At 41.0% G+C, this 20,679-nt stretch overlaps 1 protein-coding gene across 8 annotated transcripts in view; it reads right to left on the bottom strand.

Annotated features, from left to right (window-relative positions):
* The window catches only part of gapvd1 (GTPase activating protein and VPS9 domains 1), a 133,501-nt gene extending 113,592 nt beyond the window's left edge, over window positions 1-19,909 (bottom strand). For 7 of the 8 annotated variants that reach the window (XM_078549896.1, XM_078549902.1, XM_078549904.1 and 4 more), the window contains exons 1-2: window positions 19,890-19,909; window positions 3,482-3,571 (exon numbers count right to left, since the gene is read on the bottom strand). The gene's annotated coding sequence lies outside the window, so the exon portion shown is untranslated. The remainder of the gene's footprint in view (window positions 1-3,481; window positions 3,572-19,889) is intronic. The other variant, XM_078549899.1, reaches the window with a different exon arrangement.
* Between the last annotated feature and the right edge of the window lie 770 nt (window positions 19,910-20,679).

Here is a 20,679-nt window from a genome sequence, read left to right as displayed (position 1 = left end):
GGGCAGGGGGAGAAAAGAATGGAATGATTTACCTCTGTCAAGTTGGATTGCACAAGGAACATCAATAATAAATCTGCATAGATGACAGATACAGAGAATATTAAAGACTTGGCACGGAGGAGTGCTGGAATGAATCATTTAACATGACACCACTAGGGAGGGGTGAAATTCTAGCTTGCTCGAGTTACTGTCTCACACGGATAAAACATGTGCTGTAAAATCTCATCAGGTTGACATGCCTTTGAGCCCTACTTGGATTAGTCACTTTGCCAAATAAGAGACATCATGAAGCAAGTAGAACAATCTGAATATCCAATTTCATGTTCAAGCTCTTGCACATAGTGGCATGTCCCAAATTATTAGAAACAAACTTGTAAATTAAGGTCCTGTTCTTTGTATTTCAGCTGCTGTTTTCATTTTGTGCCTACTAGTTTCATTCACTAATAAACTTGATTTGTCATTTGTAGCCCAAGATATCTGGTCTGTCACAACATTATTTTTCCATCAAATGGCAAAAGTACAAGGCATCTGATATTATTTGCAGTTAACTTATCTGCAGTATAAGGAATTTATTCCTCCCCCCCAGGCATACAACACTAACAGATACAACGTTCAGAAGGTCACACAGCTTATAGAAAATAAGGGCTTGCTTTTAATAGTAGCCTTTTGCATAAGATGCGAGCAAGATATCTGACAAGAGCCTGAAAAACAACGATTTGGTACATCAAGTCCAGAAATGTATGAAGTCTATATAAATAAAAGGAAATTAGAACTTGATTTTGACTGGAAATACTCAGGTCTGACAGCATCTGTGGAGAGAGAAACAGAGTTAACATTGAAGCGATGTTCTGAAGTAGAGTCACATTCAACTAGAAACGTTAATTCTGTTTTTCTCTCCACAGATGCTGTCAGATCTGCTGAGTATTTCCAGCATCTGCAATATTTTGCTTTTAGATTTTGACTAGGTCCCTTGTCAGTAGTATGTCATCAGCAAGTGAAGAAGTGGAGTCCTTTCGCCTCTTCCTCATTTGTATTTTTAAGTGACACAAAGTTACTGCACTAACAGTCATTATAAGTAGGTAACGTGATTCAAAATTAGACCCAGAACAATTGTACTATTTTTATCTCATCCAGCCCTACAAATGCAAATCAGAATTAGGAACCATAATCAGGTAAAAGTCCATCCAGTGGATATAAGCATTAACAAAATACGATCACTTGTGATGAAAAATCCTGCATGTACAAAACCAAGTTTTTGATACCAGTAACAAATCAATTGGTATTCAAAAACTGCATTCAGCCATTTTGTCTCTTAAAAACTGAGTTTTTTCAAAAACAGGCCAACAGGGGCCAGAGGATTGAGCGCGGAAGTCACTGTCAATTTCAATGAAAATCCAGTTTATTCTTAAATTAATATAGCCACATTAGTGAGTGAGTTTTAAGTTAACGTCAACAGCAAACATTGATAGTTCCATAATATATATAGGTTGAGGTTTACGCATGTTACTGGAGAAGACTAGTTGAAAACTTCACTCTGCATCAAACTACATTAAAAAGAGTTCACTAGATCACATTATACCTAGCCTGAGTACGAGATCAACAATGCATGCCCAAAATGCTAATGCAATTCATTTCTGGTTTTAATCTCTCTTACCTTATTAACAGTAAATAACAATTAGTAAAACCAAAAGATGAAAATTTCCAACATTAATATATTGACAAGAATATTGATCAAGTTTTCAAATGGGTTATCTTTCCTTACAGGCTCAAAGTTGTTCAGAGAATATTTAACTTATGCAACAGTTCCCACACATCACTGAATAGCAAGTAATTCCATGTCTTCTTTCACCACCAATAAGCTTTCAGGGTGATATGAAACTCTTAAGCAGAACAGAATGCTGACAATTTCCCCGTTTTGTTATGTTAGCGGAACACATTTTATAGAAAGTCAGTATAACTAAGAGTACTATGACACATCAGGAAGTGGGTTCATGACTATGGGACAAACTTAGTCATAAAAAAACTGCTATCCAATTCAACTGCATACGATGAAGTTTTTGCTGAAATCAATTTCAGTTTTATACAGCTCAATGCAATTACAAATATTGAAAGTATAAGCTGGCATGAGAACTCTGCTTACATTTTAATGATCAGCAAACATGCCATAAACAATATAGTATTTACATCTTGGTTTCTTGAAACAAAAAGGATAACAGCTGCTATACATCCACAAATTAGGCAAGTGCCATTAAATTATAGCAAGTTTCAACTTAAGATTCCCCACCTACCTTTCACATTCTTTCCCATGGCCAAAAAAAAAACTGTGAGCTATCATTACAGCCTGACCTTTCATCTCAGATCCATGATCGTGAACTTGGTGGTCATCAATGGCTATGATCAGGAATGGGAATAATGGCTGATGTTTGCCCTTTCTTGCCACTGATACTGTTGGGAACTCTAAACAGCCACATAGCTGTCATCAGTTGACAAAGCGCAAAGCAGGGATTAGACTTGTATTTCCATGGCCTAAATTCCTTTGCTAAGCTATATGATATAATAGAGCAAACAGGCACAAGTTTGACTCCTCCCCAGTTGAATTTCCAACCTCAGCCATGTCAAGCACAAGATTCTGAGTTGAGATCGCAGCATTTCCCAGCAAGGAGGATTGAATCACACTAAATGATATCTGAATCCTGCTAATAGCCAGCTTATTTGTTTTATTTGTTCTAGGGATGTGGCTAGGCCAGCATTTATTGCCCATCCCTAATTGCCCTTGTTCAGAGGGCATTTAAGAGTCAACCACATTGCTGTGGGTCTGGAGTCACAGGTAGGCCAGACCAGGTAAGGATGGCAGATTTCCTTCCCTAAAGGACATTAGTGAACCAGATGGGTTTTTACAACAATGGTTTCATGGTCGTCATTCCATAATTCCAGATTTTTTTGAATGCAAATTTCGCCATCTGCTATGGTGGGATTCGAACCCAGGTCCCCAGAGCATTACCCTGGGTCTCTGGATTACTAGTCCAGTGACAATACCATTACTTCCCACAACTATGAGGGTGCCAGCTGCAGTCTAGGGATAGGTGATTAATGTTACAACAACATGGAGAAAATGGGTGGGGAAAACAATTAATAAATCCCCATCCCCACATACCAGGAAGGTCCAAATTTTAAACACTAAAATATCCAGTTTTAACAGAGTGGCATTACAACTGTACAGCGCCCCAGGCTTCAAGTAGTAAAACAAATTATAGTTATTCTCACACACCTGCACAGGTATATGGTGAGTGAGAATAAAACCCAGTTGCAATACCCCTAACAATCAAATAAATCAACTATCCACCTCTTAGGCGCACACATGACCACAAAGTCATCTATCACCCAAATTGCATCCAAACATAGACTGGTGCTTTCAGGAGAGGAAGTTCAAGAAAGAAAGATTATTTACTTTCATTAAAAACACTTTTTTTTGAAAACTCACCTATTAGCAACCTTCCCCTGTTGTTTTTGCAGAGGTTTGAAACAAACAAATCTGACCCAACTTCTGAAGACGGGGAGTTTTGTAATTTATCTGCAGTCAAAACAGAAAATCTTTTGATCAAAGTCGGTTATTTCTTCTGTCTCTGGAGATGCTCCAAATAACTAATTCTACATGAACAGGAACACAAAAGTAGCATCTGACTAATTTGCTAAGAGAGAGAGTAATTACAAATGTAAACAAACATGACAAAACAACTGAAGCATTAGTAAGGAAGTCAACAAAGGTTGGTAAATGGGTACGTGCATTACAACGATCTACCTTCCACCCAGCTGCCACAAGTGTTGTTCAAGATGAAATGTTACAAATCAGACACTTCCTATTGCAATTGTGACAAGATTGATTTTTAAAAAGTTGAAACTGAACATTGAGATTTCCATACAGCATCAAAACTATTTGTTTCTCTGTATTCCATATTCTAAAAAGGTTGCAAAATCCTTTTAATCATTTTCATAATTGACACATTCGCTTAAAGCAACTAGACAATTTTAAAGGCTGTATATTATGTCCAGTATTACACTGCCACAACATCTCAAAGCAGAAGTTATAGAGGTCAAAATTACTATATATTTAAGAATAAACTAAACCAACTTTTACACTGCAAGCAATTGATTGCCCTTCAGTTTAGTTACAGCAAATAATGAACAGTTTCTAAGTGGTTAGTTTTCAATCAACAGCTTATTCCAAAACTTCACACAAATAATGTAACTAGCTTTCTATTACATCAGAATTAATCCCTGTACAAAAGAAAAGGGACAAATGAAACCCACAATAATCACAGTTTACTGTAGATGTCGGCGGCAGAACTCCGGCCACAAAGTCAGTTGTGGGTTCAAATCCTATTCTAGAGACCCGAGCACAATCCTGACTGATGCTTAAGTTCAGTACTCAGTGAACGCTGCACTGTCAGAGGTGCTAAACAGAGTCTGCTCTCTCAGGTGGAGAACAATGAAAGAATTCTAAAGTGTCATTACTGTGGCTATGTGGAGAAACCCAGCAGCCAATTTGCACACAGCAAGCCCCCAGAAACAACAAAATAAATGACCACATAACTATACAATTTGTTTGAATGATGTTGGTTGTAAGATAAATATTAGCCAAGGCTCTAGGAAGAACTCCTCGCTCTTCTTTGAATAGTACTTATGGACTCTCAAATCTATCCAAGAGGGCAGACACAATCTCCATTCTAATCTCTCATCAAAAAGTCTGCACCTCCAATTATGCAGTACTCCCTCAGTACTGCACTGAAGTATCAGCTTAGTTTAAGTTCGAATGGTTTTCTTGACTAGATAGAATTTTCTGTTCTTGAAGTTTCTTGCTCATTAACATGCTCAATGACCTGACTTGCTGTCTATTGAAAAAATATGTTCCAGGCACATTACACGCTTGGGACCTCCAGCTTGCTGCCTTATTCAGTCTTTGCAGCCATCTATTGGGACTAGGCTCTTTCCCCTTCATCCCCGACCATTAATTTGAGGTACTCCAAATCTTGGTTGTCCATTTCCTAACTCACATCAGTCCCATTCACCCTATATTCTATGACCTACAACGTTTTTCAGTACAGCAATACCTCGGCTTCAAAATTCTTATCATTGTTTTCAAATCCCTCCAGTCTCACTCCTCCCTTTCTCTGTAACGCCATCCAGCTCAAACCCTTCTGTGACCTCTGCAATCCTCTATTTCTAACCTCAAGCATCAATAAATAGTAATTGCTCCACCATTGGCACCCATACCTCCAGCTGCTTGGGCCTTGGGCTCTGGAATTGCCTCCCTAAACCTAGCAGCCTCAGTACTCCTCTCTCTTCCTTCAAGACACTCCTTAAAAACTCTTTGACCAAGCTTTTAGTCACCTGTCCTAATATTTCTTTGTGGATCAGTGTTAAAAAATTTTTTCTGATAATATTCCTCTGAAGTGATTTGGGATGTTTTACAACATTAACAAGTGTTATATGAGTGATTTATTGTTGTTGCTGTTGGAAACTCAAGATTCAAGTTACTCAGGCTCAATATTTTTGAGATTATATACAAACACGCAAAATACGATTATATTGTTATATTAAAGGCCAATTTTTCACTCCAAAATCATTGGAACAGATATGCATATACAAAGAGTGCTTGTGAAAAAGACACAAGAACAAAAGAACATGTATAAACGTACATTTTTTTAGGGAATTCTTAACCCTGACAAATCAACAAAAAGGACTATTCAAGTGTCTGGATGCTTCTAAAAATATCCTTATTTAACTTCTATAAATACTTACAGATAAAACAAGTCTCCAAAATATACTGCTATCCCTCTCTGAAATGAGAAGTTGCTTTATATCAGTGTTTTCCAATGTTAGCCACTTGCCACATGTGGCTAATCGGTAATCCAGATGTGGATAATTGCACTTTTGATGAGCAGGTTAAAAAACGAGCAAGTTAAAAAAACAAGTAACGGACAATGGACACCATCATTGGATATGGTGATCTCAACTGGCTTATGGGCAAGGTGTACGCAATTGTATTTAAACCTTTTTGTGTGCCAGTTGGTAAAACGGGAAGGTGAAAAACAGGATGAGGCTGCTTTTGATTGTTGTTTTTGTTTTACTTCCTAGATTGCTCCTTATTGGCTACCAGCTAGAATGGTGTGCAGTAGGGGTGAAAACGCCAGACGACAGCACCATGGAAACACCAACAACATTGGACAGGGAAATGAACTGTTATTATGGTCAGCTTCACACATCAGAATAACCATTTCATGTATGCAGAAGGTAAACCCAAATAATCAAACATCTCCAAGAGGGTATATCATGGCAAAGGGAAGCTGCATTCAACAACATTCCAGATGGAGGGCAGGGGCTAGTCTGGCATGTCTCACTGGGTATTGTGCATGTTTGACAAATTCATGCCAAAATCCCAAACTTTGGTAAAAGAAAGACTGCCAAGTTTCATTGTTAATGACTTTACTTGTTAAGTAAACATACATGTGACACACAATACACAAGGTACATTTTCATGTCCACCTGAAAGCGCCAACAGATCTCATCCAAAAAAAATCACCTCCAACAGTGCAGCATTGTCTGTCGGAGGTGCCTTTTTTTGGATGAGGTCTATCGGTGCTCTCAGGTGGATATGAAAACATACCTTGTGTGCAGTTTGTTACATGTATATTTACTTTATAAGCAAAATAATTAACGATGAAACTTCGTAGTCTCTCTTTCAAAGCTGCAGTCCTAAACCGCATCCACACAAACTATGGCAGATATGAGTTCCTGGTGCACAAATGGAAAATTAAAAACAGTGGTAACCCAGAACAGGCCATGGAACACATAACTCAATGTCCAACTCAAATACAATGGAGGTATTACAGCGATACACAGCGCCACTCCTGATGTAATATCCTGGCTTTACCACTGCAGTGTCAATCCAGATATTTATGCTCAAGTTTCTGCAGTGGGATCTGAACCCACACCTTTAGGCTCAGAGGTAAGTGCGCTAACAACAGAGCCAAGGCTGACATTAAATGGAATAAAATATAAATTGAAATATGAAGCACTACGACTAACAAGAAGATGTATTTCCAGTGTGACAATTTTATATTGGCAGCTTTTATTTTAAATGCAGACAAAAATATTTCCAAAGATTCCTAAAAGGACAAAATGCATGACAAAATAGGGACTGAATCTAAACACCCTGGTCCAGCTATCCCCTGCCTTCCAACTCTGTTTCTTGATTCCTTATGCATAACATCACCAGAAGCTCAATTAATAATGATATACACATCTGGGGTGCGGTACATGCCGATTTCCAAGCCACACTTTTTAGAAGAAAAAGAGTTATGTCCTGCAGGTTTCTTCAGATCATTAAGCGACTGACAGCAATTGTCCCTTAAAGGAACGCCCCATATTATAATTAGCTGCAATTTAACAAGATGTATTGCATGATATAATACTCAAATCCTTAAAATGCAGCATACCTTTTACATATGGAGAAATTCACTAGCTTTGAAAATTTATAACAGTATTCTCAGGACAAATTTATGATTCAATATCTCAGATCATCAGATGCCATTGCCATTTTCTTTCCAATAGTCAACGGGGAGACGGTGGCAAAGTGCTCATGTCACTGGACAAATAATCCAGAGGCCCACGCTAATGCTCTGGGGACACAGGTACAAAAACCCATCATGGTAGCTGGTGGTTTTTCTTAAAAATTAAATTAATTAATATATCTGAAATTGAAAACTAGTCTCGCTAAGTGTGACATGAAAACATTATTGATTGTCGTAAAAACCCATCTGGTTTACTAGTGCCCTTTAGGGAAGGAAATCTGCCATCCTTACCTGGTTTGGCCTACATGTGACTCCACACCACAGTAATGTGGTTGACTCTTAACTGCCCCCTGAAATCGCCTAGCAAACCACTATAGAAATGTCAAACCAGGTGGCCTGCAGCAGTTCAGTGCAGCAGTTCATCGCCACCTTCTCAAGGGCAATTAGGGATGGACAACAAATGGTGGCCTTGCCTGCAATACAAACATCCAAGGAAAGAAAAAAAAGATACAAACCAAACAACCAGGAGGAAACAGAATAATGGCATCTATTTCCTATCCCCTCCATTCTAAGGTCTAGGTCTTTAGCTGACCTAAAATTAGTAATTGCCTTCAGGCTCTCTGTGTATCTTTGGCACCCTGAATTTACACACTACACCAGCTATGATCTTGCCTTTGCAGAAATAAAATAACAGGGCAGAGGAGAGGGAGAAATGACAAGATATTCAAAGATATTCAGGACAGCCAAAGAGAGGCATTCAGGAACTGAATAAACCATACATTTCACTGTGAAATTCATCCAAAACAATGATAAAGAAATAAATCAAGTCATCATAATGCTGCCCTTGTACACGTTTTGGCAAGCGCCTGGGAACGTGTTGCCCATCTGCCCAATAGACACTCCAGTGCAGCTTCATTCTGTGAAATCCTGAAGACCAAAGGGAGAAACCATTTTTTTATTAAAAAGTAAAGTAATCACAAAAGAATAAATTAATTGCAACATTATCGGGACCTTAAAGTATGCTAGCAACACCTCCAGCTTTTGCAGGCAGCACTACGTGATAACATTAATGTTACCAAGAAATTTTGTGGATTAGGTTTCAAATATAGAGCTTCCTGATGCAGCCAAAAACACACTGTTGCAAACATTTAACATGCGTGACAGCAAACTGCATTAAGGGTTCTAGATTTTTTTAAAAATAAATGTTGTTGGCTTGCAAGAAACGCTAGGATTGCAACTTGGAGCCCAGCAACAGATTTGGGTCAAGTCCATCACATGATTGGGTTAGGCGTTCAGCTTAAAATGACTGCAGATGAGACTGAGAGGAACGAAGACTGGACAGGAATAAGTAAATTAGAAAAAAAATAGATAAACTAATTCCTATTAGAGGATTTACTTGCTTGCAATTAAGGCTTTGGAACAAAAATTGTTCAAACCAAAGTATAAAAATAGAATACAAATTACAGGACAATAGAAATTGAATAACATTGCCATGTTTTCCAAAAATGAATTGTGCTATCTTAAGAGTTTAGTAGAAAATTGCTTCAAACATTCCTTAATTGATAAAAAAATGGTTTTAAAACTGTCACTCTTGATTATATTTTATAGCATCTATCTGCTTCACTTGCAATATTTTTGCCAAAACCTACTGAATGAACAACTGCAATTCAGTCAGCACAAAATAAACGACAATATTTTTCCTTCATTCCTCTCAGCCGTGGGCACGCAAAGAACAAAGCAGCCTCTGTATGTGGATTTTTCTTTTGCATAAAATCTAAGGATCACATACCAATACAAGTTTCCTCAGATGTACAGAGGTTCTTTTATTTTCTAACCCAAGAAATGGGTGCCTCCTCTCTCCGAGTTCACCGATACCCAGAAATAAGGATTAATCGATAGGAGTTATTTATCTTATGTTTCTGCATATCACACTACTGATGGCATGGCCAATTCCAGAGACGAACATAGTCACCTTTGGTTTTCTATAAATTGGTGTCGCACATATGTTTATTTTAGCTACTTCCATATTTATATAGGTATGCAATAAAGATAACAGTTTTGTATTCAGCCTCTTTGTAAACATACAGACCTTCAAGTCTACTTTGATCAAAACAGGAGTTGTCACAGCAGAGGTTAGTTAAACTGAGTTCCTCAGGGTAGTGTCCTGGGCTCCAACCATCTTCAACTGCTTCATCAATGACCTTCCTTCCATCATAAGGTCAGAAGTGGGGATGTTCACTGACTGCACAATGTTTAGCACCATTCACGACTCCTCAGATACTGAAGCAGTCCATGCCCAAATGCAGCAAGGCCCTGACAATATCCAGGCTTGGGCTGATAAGTGGCAAGTAACATTCATGCCACACAAGTGCCAGGCGATGACCATCTCCAACAAGAGAGATTCTGACCAACGCCCCTTGACATTCAATGGCATTACCATCACTGAATCCCCCACTATCAACATCCTGGGGGTTACAATCGACCAGAAACTGAAATGGACGAGCCATATAAATACCGTGGCTCTAAGAGCAAGTCAGAGGCTAGGAATCCTGCGGCAAATAACTCACCTTCAGACTCCCCAAAGCCTGTCCACCATCTACAAGGCACAAGTCAGGAGTGTGCTGGAATACTCCCCACTTGCCTGGATGAGTGCAGCTCATACAACACTCAAGAAGCCTGACACCATCCAGGACAAAGCAGCCAACTTGACTGGCACCCCACCCACAAACATTCACTCCCTCCACCACCAGCGCACAGTGGCAGCAGTGTGAGCCACCTACAAGATGCACTGCAGGAACTCACCAAGCCTCCTTCCAAACCCATGACCACTACCATCTAGATGGACAAGGGCTGCAGGAACATGAGAGCACCACCACCTACAAGTTACCCTCCAAGCAATTCGCCATCCTAACTTGGAACGATGTCGCTGCTCCTTCACTGTTGCTGGGTCAAAATCCTGGAACTCCCTCCCTAATAGCACTGTGGGTGTACCTACACCACATGGACAGCAGCAGTTCAAGACAACAGCTCATCAACACCTTCTCAAGGGCAATTAGGGATGGACAATAAATCCTGGCCTAGCCAACAACATCCACATCCCATGAAATGAATAAAATAAACTTTGCCTCAAAAGGTACTTTTTGCACTTAAATTTTGTGGGATTTTAAAACCATTTCTCACGCAATTTAAGGATTGTGCCTTTCATTCCCCAACTTCAAGAATGCACACTCCCCCAACGAAGGAACCACATAGACATGTTCTGAAACTGTTAATTGTGTACCATAACCAGCTGCCACAAGATGCCCAGTGAGAGCTAACTCAGCCTTCAATTCTTTCCTCCTTCTTGGCAGATGTGCGTCAGGTAAGCTCTCTATTTTTATAGTAATTGACTAGTCAGAATGTATCACAAGTGTCCCTGATAGGACTTTATTAATAAGCTAACAAATGAGGATGGATTAAGTTGTATCTTCTTTCATTCTATTTAGGTAGCACTCGACTTCATGACTCCGAAGATTGTGCATTTAAGCCCCCTCCCTCCAGAGACTTGAGCACAAAATCTGGATAGCCATTTCAGTGCAGTAATAAGAGTGCACCCTACTGTCAGAAATGTCATCTTTGGGCTGAGATGTTAAACTAAACCCCATCTGCCTTCTTAGGTGGATGTAAAAGATCTCTTGGCATTTTTCCACGAGCGTGCTTTGTGTCCTAGCCAACATTTATCACTCAACTAACATGACTAAAAGGAAGTTTAATTAACCATTTACCTCACTGCTGTTGGTTGGACCTTGCTGGGTACAAAATGGCATCCACATTTTCCTACATTACAACATTGACCGTGAAGCACTCTTGAGTCCTCCTGAGGTCATGAAAGGTGCTATGTAATGTCAGTTCTCTCATTCAACAGCTCATTTTCACAAATTTGAAAACATACAGATGCAGAACACAAGACCATAGACCCAAAGACAACAATTACTCATTAGCCTGACATCAGAAATTCTGGTCAATCCCCAATCAAGCACTCTGGCCTACCAGTGAGCTAACACCAGATTTCTCAGATACAAAGAAAGTCAATTTAAACATTGGCTTCAAGATTAATTTTTGAAAACTTGCAACAATTTTTTTTTAATGTTGGAAAGCACCATAGCCCCACTCCAATCCCTGCCACAGCAGTGGGCTCAGCTCCAACCAGACCTCTGCCAGTTCATTTAATCAACTGTTGAAAGTGCTTGAAAGTCACAAAACTTTACCCTCCCAATTACCCTTCCCGTGAGAAAGTGAACAGCATTTACTTTATATCATCTAAAGGCTTGTGATATAGTTAACCAACCAAACAGACAAAACTGCAAACTACAATTGCATAATGCACTGGGTACATCAACAACAGAAATTCTACCTAACTTTTAATAATGCAAATATGTAGTAAATGTTCTGGCATTTAAGCATGTTAAATTAAATATTTCATCAATCTATCAAATTTTCAAACTGATGGTATCGCGCTAATATAAATAATGAGAATGCTATTTGCAAATTACTTCATGAAGCCTTGGTAGAATACAAACACGCCAAGAGTCGCAACAAAAATAACTAAGACAGAACTGGGGAAACACAACGCATGCTTCCTACCATGACTGGTGGGCAGAAAAGGGATGATTACCTGTGCTTCGCCCACTCACATTTCTGACTGTTTGAAATCAACACTGACAGAGGCCCTGCGGTTAATCTCAGGCTGCTCATATCACAGGAAAACCAAAGGGAAGAAAAATAAAAACGAGAAAGGTGCTAAAATGTAAGGTCCGTCACATTAAGAAAAGTTACACCACCCATAATGATCATTTCATCTGCAGACTTTGTACAATCAAGCAGTTTTTACCATGTCCACTAACCTCTCCTGAGCAAATATTCTGCAGTTTTGCTCTGCCCCAAAAACTAAATGCAAAATTACAGAATATCTCATCTTATAGCCTGTCTTATTTGCCTTTTGGAATTGACAAACCAAGTTTTTTTTTAAACCTGTTCCAGGTGAATCCTATTCAAAGACAGGAAGTTCTCCAGGTGTACTGGGTAACAATCATTCCTTAATCACCACCAAACTGACTAAACAGGTCATTCCTCCCATTGCACTCTGTGGAACCTTGTGCAAATACTGCCCTACAGAGCAATAATGACTAAACTTCAAAAATATTTCATCAGCTGGGAATTACTTTGGGATGTCCTGAGCACACAAAAGCTGCTGACAAATGCAAGTTCCTTCTCTCCTTCCAATCATTAACTGCTTATTTTCCTCGACTTAGTTTCATTACCCAGCTGCTCGGACATCACCAAGATCTCAGTAATATTGCATCATTGTGCACTTGTCTTTATGTCATTAAAAATCATTGTCCAGGTTGGTATTGACCCAGTTTTCCCTGGAAAACTTACTAACGCAGAGTGTTTAGCACCAGCAATTGACAACTGAAACAACATCTATTAAGTTTCCATCGCTATTTAAAATGTCTTTCCATATTTGCCTAATGATTGAATAAATAAAAGATAACTTACAGCACAGAAGTAGGTTGTCAGCCTAACACGTCTCTGATGTTTATGCTTCAGGTAAGTCAATTCATCTTAGTCCGTCAACTTATACTTCTACTCCATTCTCCCTCATGGACTTATCTAGTTTCTCCTAATACGCAATCTTTGTTATTTGCATCAATATTCCAAAGTTCCACAATTCTCAACACTGAGTAAAGAGATAAACAATTTTGGTCATTTATTTCAGTCATGAAACAGTCTTCATAATTCAATTATGCTTGCAATTCACTGAATTATGCCCTTTTCCATTCATGAAATAAACCCAGCAATATACCAATAACATGTAACAAATTGTATTTAAATTTGCTAAGGATGGTCAATGAATCAATATACTCAATCTCTTGTCAGCCAGTTCTATTCATTATCAGTGACATTAGTTATCAACTCTCATCAACTGGATGAAAACGACTGGATGAAAACAACTGAAAGCTATTAATTATTAGTCATAATACTACTTCCACAATTCTGATACTAAGTCATAGAACTGAGCACCACTTACCAGAAGAGTTTTTTTCCCTGAAGTACTGGGGGATCTCTCTCACTGCTCACACATATTGACCTGAAGGCTGCCAGAGTATAAGATGAGTTTGCAACAATTATGAGAGTAGAATGCCAAACCTGAGGGATAGATCAGGCAGGACCATGTGGTTGGTAGGTCCAGCCAGGTCATGAAGTCCAAAATGGGGGCAATCTGAGCCTGTAAGCACCGAGCTAGGCTGGGTCCTCAGACGTTTAGGTTTTTGACGCCAAAGCTAATATGGTTGGGTTTCCAATAGGATTTAGACAGCTTTATAAACACAATTTTTTTTTTTAAATTTAAGTTTTTAATGCATGTTACATTTATAAAAAAAACTCCGTTTTGTGCGTGCAGCTAGTTGGCCACCCAAACAAAATGGAACATTATTTGAATGAACCGTTAAGTTCTTTTTGTGATATTTGGTAGCTTTGTAAATAATATGAGCAATTTGGTTGTGTGTGAAGTGCTTTCACTATCTGTCTGGAAAAAAAGTTATAGATATTTATGCCAAGTCAGTTCTGTGCACCAGTGTGCTCATTACGCAAGCACTGAACAGGTTCATATTTAACAGGTCACAGATAAAATGCAAGAGAGTACACCAAAAGAGTACATCTGCACTGCTTGGCCTAATCAATTTGATGGGTGCTGCTGACTCCGCAGAACCATGCAGTGTCAATCAACGACATTCATGGAGGTAAAAATGCCAAGGTAGTCAAATTAGAGGGACAAACAACCTCAATTCTCAGGAGGATGGTCAGAAGATCAGCCAAGGTTGCTGCAATTTCAGTATTCAGTGACACTCCACCTCCCTCCCATGTTTCCCTCTACTAGAAGTGACCTGATTCTACTCTTCTCATTATCGCAAACTCATTTTGTACTCTGGTAGTTTTCAGGTCAATATGTGAGAGCAATGAGAAAGATTCCCCAGTACTTTGGAGAAAAAAATCTTTGGGTAAGTGGCTGCTCGGTTCTATGACTTAGTATCAGAATTGTGGTTGCAGTATTATGACCAATAAGTAATAGCTCATTACTCATTGTCAAGACTCAAACTATAAAAATGTATTAGAAAAAAAAACAGAAGAAAATGGGCAACAAAATAGTACATTATATTACATACAGTACTCAGATGCTGTACAACCAGTAGTGTTACTTTTTCAAACTCAAACAATATGGTACCATACTCAGTGCTTGTGTATGCTTTACTACAATAAAATATAGTTTAACAGTCACACTAGAATCAAAACTAGCCAAATGCACAAGTTATGCCCTAGATTTGAAGATAAATCTAAAACTGGATTTTTGGCTCATTTATTTTCCAATTTAGCACATCTGGCACCCTCCCACTACTTATTTAGCATCTACTGGGCAATCAAACACATAATTTAGAGTCTTATAAGACAATTTTCAAACAGGTACACAACATGTATAGCACTTTGAACACAAGATACTTCACACTTGCATGTCAGGGCCAAGCAAGGGTAAAAGTAAATTTGGGAAGTGGCCAAAGGCATACCACAGGAGTAAATTAAGGTGCCATTTGAAAGAGGGAGATGATATCAAGGCAGATTAGGGATGCAGCCAAAGCTAAGTAACACTGCAAAAAAGCAAAATGGCATTAGAAAACTTCCAGGCTAGGCAGTTAAGCAGCAAATGAACATTGACAAATGTAAGGTGATGACTTTGGTGGGAAAAACTAAATTATCACCTACACCTTCAAAAATAAGAAACTGAACGGGGGAAGAAGAGCAATGGGGCCCAGGGAAACAGGTGAAGAAATCATTAATGGAACATTACAGCTCATAAAAGCAATTAAAATTCTAACATGCTAACTACTTTAAAATAAATTATGGTAAATTTGTAAGGGCCCTGGTCAGGATTCAATTGGAAGTACAGTGCACAGTTCTGCACATTTATGCTTTACACTCTAAAAAGGATGCAGTGGCACTGAAGAAGGTGCAAAATAAGATTTAGAAAGATAGTATCAGAGCCGAGAGATTTCAGCTATTGGAAAAAATTGAACAAGTTGGGGCTTTTTTTCTTTATACAAAAACAAAACTTAGGGACCACCTGACAAAGGTCTTTTAAAATTAAAATTAAAATGAGTGGATTAGATAGGGTAAACGTGGAGCAAATCCGAAACAAGGGGCATTAAATACAAGGTATGACTAATAAATCCAAAGGGGAAATATGGAGACATTTCTTCACTCAAAATGTGGAACTCAATACCGTAGGTGAAGGCGGAGGAAAGTGGCTTTGGTGCTTTCAAAAGGAAACTAGACTAGTGGTTCACGAACTGGGATTCACAGATGCCAGGCGTTCTGCAAAATAATGCGAAATGCGAGCCATGGGGCAGAAGTGCAGCATAGCCACCATGTGCACAGTGCAGAGTGAGCTGCCTGTCTTCACCTAGGAGGGGAGGGCACAAGGATAAACAGATTAGTGAGATGCAAACACACGCATGTTGCTGATAATACCCTCAGCTGACTTTCTAAAAAGGTTTTTGAAAACATTATTTACATGCTGCTCTATCAAATTATGAATATATGGTATAAGTTAGGAGGGTCCATGATTACTTTTCTTTATTCTTTCAATGATGTGGCCATACTGGCTCAGCCAGCATTTATTGCCCATCCCTAATTGCCCTGGAGAAGGCGCTGGTGAGCTGGCTTCTTAAACCGCTGCAGACCAGGTGATGTAGGTACATCTGCAGTGCTGTCTGGAAGTGAGTTCCAGGATTTTGACACAACTACACTGAAGGAATAGCAACATCGTTCCAAGTCAGGGTGGTGAGTTCCTTGGAGGGGAACTTGCAGGTGGTGCTGTTCCCAAGCATTTGCTGCTCTTACCCTTCTTGGTGTTAGAGGTCAGGAGCTGAGTGGCCCTGGCAGAACCCAAACAGAGCACCAGAAAGCACATCGTTACTGTGCAAGCGTCACTTGATAGCACTATCAATGACACCGTTCACTTTATTGATGGTCGAGAGTCGGCCGATGGGGCGGTAATTGGCCAGGTTGGATTTGTCTTGCTTTTTATGGACAGGACATACCTGGGCAATTTACCACATTGCCAGATAGATGCCAGTGTTGTAGCTGTACTGGGACAGCTTGGCTAGGGGTGCGGCTAATTCTGGAGCACAAATCTTCAGTACTATTGCCAGAATATTGTCAGGGCCCATAGCCTTTGCAGTATCCAGTGCCTTCAGCCGTTTCCTGATATCATATCGAGTGAATCAAATTGGCTGAAGGCTAGCACGTGATACTGGGGACCTCAGGAGACCGAGATGGATCACCCACTCGGCACTTCTGGCTGAAGATTGTTGCAAATGCATCAGCCTTATATTTTGCACTGATGTGCTGGGCTCCTCCATCATTGAGGATGGGGATATTTGCGGTGCCTCCTCCTACAGATAGTTGTTTAAACATTCACCATAATTCACGACAGGATGTGACAGGACTCAGATTGTTGGTTGTGGAATCGCTTAGCTCTATCATTTGCTGCTTCCACTGTTTGCCATGCAAGTAGCCTTGTGTTGTAGCTTTACCAGGTTGACACCTCATTTTTAGGTATGTCCGGTACTGCACACTTCATTGAACCAGGTTTGATCCCCCAGCTTGATGGTAAAGGATGGTTGGGGATATATCGGTCCATGAGGTTACAGGTTGTGGTCGAATAGATTTCTGCTGCTGCTGATGGCCCACAGCGCCTCATGGATGCGCAGTTGAGTTGCTAGGTCTGTTCAAAATCTATCCCATTCAGCATGGTGGTAGTGCCACACAACACAATGGAGGGTATCCTCAATGTGAAGACAGGAACTACTTCAACAAAAGAAGTTTGAAAAACAACTGAACTAGACAAGTATGTGGGAGAAAAATATAGAAAGATATGTGAAAGGCTGAGATGAAGTAGATGGAAGGGCAGAAGGGAGAATATAAACACCAGCACAGGTGAGTTAACATTTATGTAGCGCCTTTCACAAGCTCAAGATGTTCCAAAGTGCTTTGCAGCCAATGAGTACATTTCAGGTGTCGTCACTGTTGTCATGTCGGAAAAGGGGCAGTGAACTTGTGCACAGCAAGCACCCGCAGACAGCAATGTGATAATGGCCAGGTAATTTGTTTCTGTGATATTGATTGAGAGATAAATATTGACTAGGACATGGGAGATAACACCCTAGCTCTTGTTTCAAATAGTGCTGAAAGTTCTTTTGTAGTTGCCTAAAAGGGCAGACAGGGGCTCGCTTTAACTTCTTATCTGAAAGACAGCACGTCCTACAGCACAACACTCCCTCAGTCCTACAATGGAGTATCACCCTAGATTTCTGTGCTCCAGTCCTGAGTCTTGAACCCACAATCTTCTGATTCAGAAGCGAGAGAATTACCAACTAAGCCAAATTAACACTGTTAGGCCAAATGGCCTGATTCTATGTGGGATTTTCTGTGTGATTTTATGTGAAGATGGGTTTTGGGAAACCGTTCCAGGTAGTTGAAACATGCGTCACAAATGACGCAGCAGATGGAAGAGGGAAGCACACATACAACACAGGTGAAAGAGTGAAGGATGCAAGCATTCTAAATAGGAACCTTAAAAAGTTCCTGACACAAAATGGTATCTCCAGCTATTAGAGTTAGTTATAGCTGTAATGACTCAATTCCAAGTGTATACACCTACAGCTTACTGAATGGCCTTAGGGAATCAGAATTCTGCCTGAATTGACTGCAGTTTTTCCTCCATTTAGTCTGTCCCTGGACATCATGTTCTAGGGAGCAGGTGTACTAGGTTATGGTACTGACTATATTGGGTAGACTTAATACTGCTCTTTTCTTAACCTTTTTATCCATTAATAGAGTTGGGGTGGTTTAATAGATAGGGTACAGTGAAGCTTGTGAATGGATGCATCGTTAAGGACACGGATTCCAAAGTCATTGCACTGAAACAGGGAACGAACAGATTAGTAAAACCAGAGACTTTGAGTGAGATAGGATGCTGATTGTAGAATGTTGGTGAACTGGGAAAGACTGTTGAAGTCATCTGAAAATGAATAATGGATCATCATCCATTGGGGATGGGGAACTACTGGAGAGAGATGAGCATGACAAACACATGGACAGGGCAGAACCAACCAGTCATACTCAATCTTTTTGAAGCAACTTTAAAGCTACTACACTGGTTGAGTGTGATTAAAAAAAAACTGCAGATTATGAAATCCCAATACAAAATGAGCAACGTGTGCACAAAATCTTGCCAAACAGCTCTCATCTAATGCATAAATCGGTAACTAATGACTTTAGTCAACTTTTGGATGCATTTCTACCTTTCCTACATTTACTTTTAAGAATAGAAAGATGACGAAATTCATTTTTTTTTCTCCAAATGGCTATGACCAATCAATCCGCGCTGACAGCCAAACGTCCAACACACATACCCATCCCACCATATGCACTATTTCAGCAAAAGCATCAGCCCTAGTGTAACCGGCACAGAATGAACGCCTGCATTGAAAAAAATGAACAGACACGAGCAAAACATTTCAAAGCATTTCTGTCTAGCGTCCACAGGACGTTTGCTGAATTGTGTTTTCAGTTACTGGCACAACTGGCAACCCGATGGAAAGGAAACCTGGCAAAACGATGGTTCCAGGACGACTTAACTTAGGGTAAACTTTGCTTTTCGTGCCAGCCGAAACCAAGAAACATAAATCCACCCCCCCCCCCCAAAAAAAAAACCCCCTCCCGTGTTTGACCGGATTGCGTGAACACTGGAGAGGGGCGGGTAGTCCTCCAATGGGAGGTGTCACTTACAGCGATTAACCTCTTCTCAACCTTCGGTGCTTTAAAATGAGGCAGCAATTATCCTCCCAGGGTTACAGTGAGAATATTAAACAGCTTCACTGGCTACAAGCGCCCACACGCACCTTCGGCTGGCTCCCGGGGTCTGCCTTTAGTCTCAGGGCAAGTGGCTTCCCGCCCGGGGAGGGGGGGAGAGACCGGCCGCTGACCGCAGCCCCGCTTTTACTGGGCCAGACCCTGGGCCCGAGCGCCTGCGAGAGGCACCGGCCTGCGGCCTGCGCCCTGCTGACTGACTGACTGACTGACCGCCCGCCGGCCTCCGCCTCGCTCTTCGGGGCCTAGGCCGCAGCCTCAGGCAAACCCAGTCACGGCAACGCACCCGAATTAAACCCGACTTCCTTCCCACCCGCCGCCGCTGCTCCTCCACCAGTCGGGGTGACTCACCGAGCACGGGCGGGATACGCGTGTGGACGTTCACACACTCACACTCACAAAGCTCGGCTCCGCTCCGCTCCCCGTGGCGCCGCTTTCTCCTTTGGACAAACACTGGCCGCTTCCCCGCCCCCGCTCCCGCTCCCGCTCCCACCTTCAGGGCCCCAGAGCCAGGCCGGCCAGTGCGCATGCGCCGCCAGCCCTGCTGCATGCTGGGATTTGAGTTCTTTCATTCAGAACAAACTGCAGAGGCTGCGCTGGGAGCAGGAGCTTCCTCCCCTCACCTCCCCTCACCTCATCCAAGAAGACAAATCGTCCCAGCACAGGCTGCACTAGGAGCAGGAGCTTCCCCCTCTCCCCTCATCCAGGAAGACAAATCCTCCCAGCACAGGCTGCACTAGGAGCAGGAGCTTTCCCCTCCCCTCATCTCATCCAGGAAGACAAATCCTCCCAGCACAGGCTGCACTGGGAGCAGGAGCTTCCCCCTCCCCTCCCCTCATTCAGGAAGGCAAATCCTCCCAGCACAGGCTGCACTAGGAGCAGGAGCTTCCCCCTTCCCCTCCCCTCATCCAGGAAGGCAAATCCTCCCAGCACAGATACCCACACCAGAGTAGTACTTGTGCTCAGCATGTGTAAAACAACTTATTAATTGGGGACAGTTTAAAGATAGAGATAGAGATTTTTCACCCCTCCTGAAACTGCTGGCACACACAAAGCAGCTGGCACTTCGCTTCCCATCAGGGACTGTTCCTTAAGAGTGGAAGACAAGTGTGTTGGCAAGTTTGAGGTGGGGTGATAGGCA

The sequence above is a fragment of the Cetorhinus maximus genome, chromosome 10, assembly GCF_964194155.1.
Source record: "Cetorhinus maximus chromosome 10, sCetMax3.hap1.1, whole genome shotgun sequence".
NCBI classification, from domain to species: Eukaryota; Metazoa; Chordata; class Chondrichthyes; order Lamniformes; family Cetorhinidae; genus Cetorhinus; species Cetorhinus maximus.
Note: the sequence above shows the minus strand (reverse complement) of the source record. Positions and strands in the feature narration are given on the sequence as shown.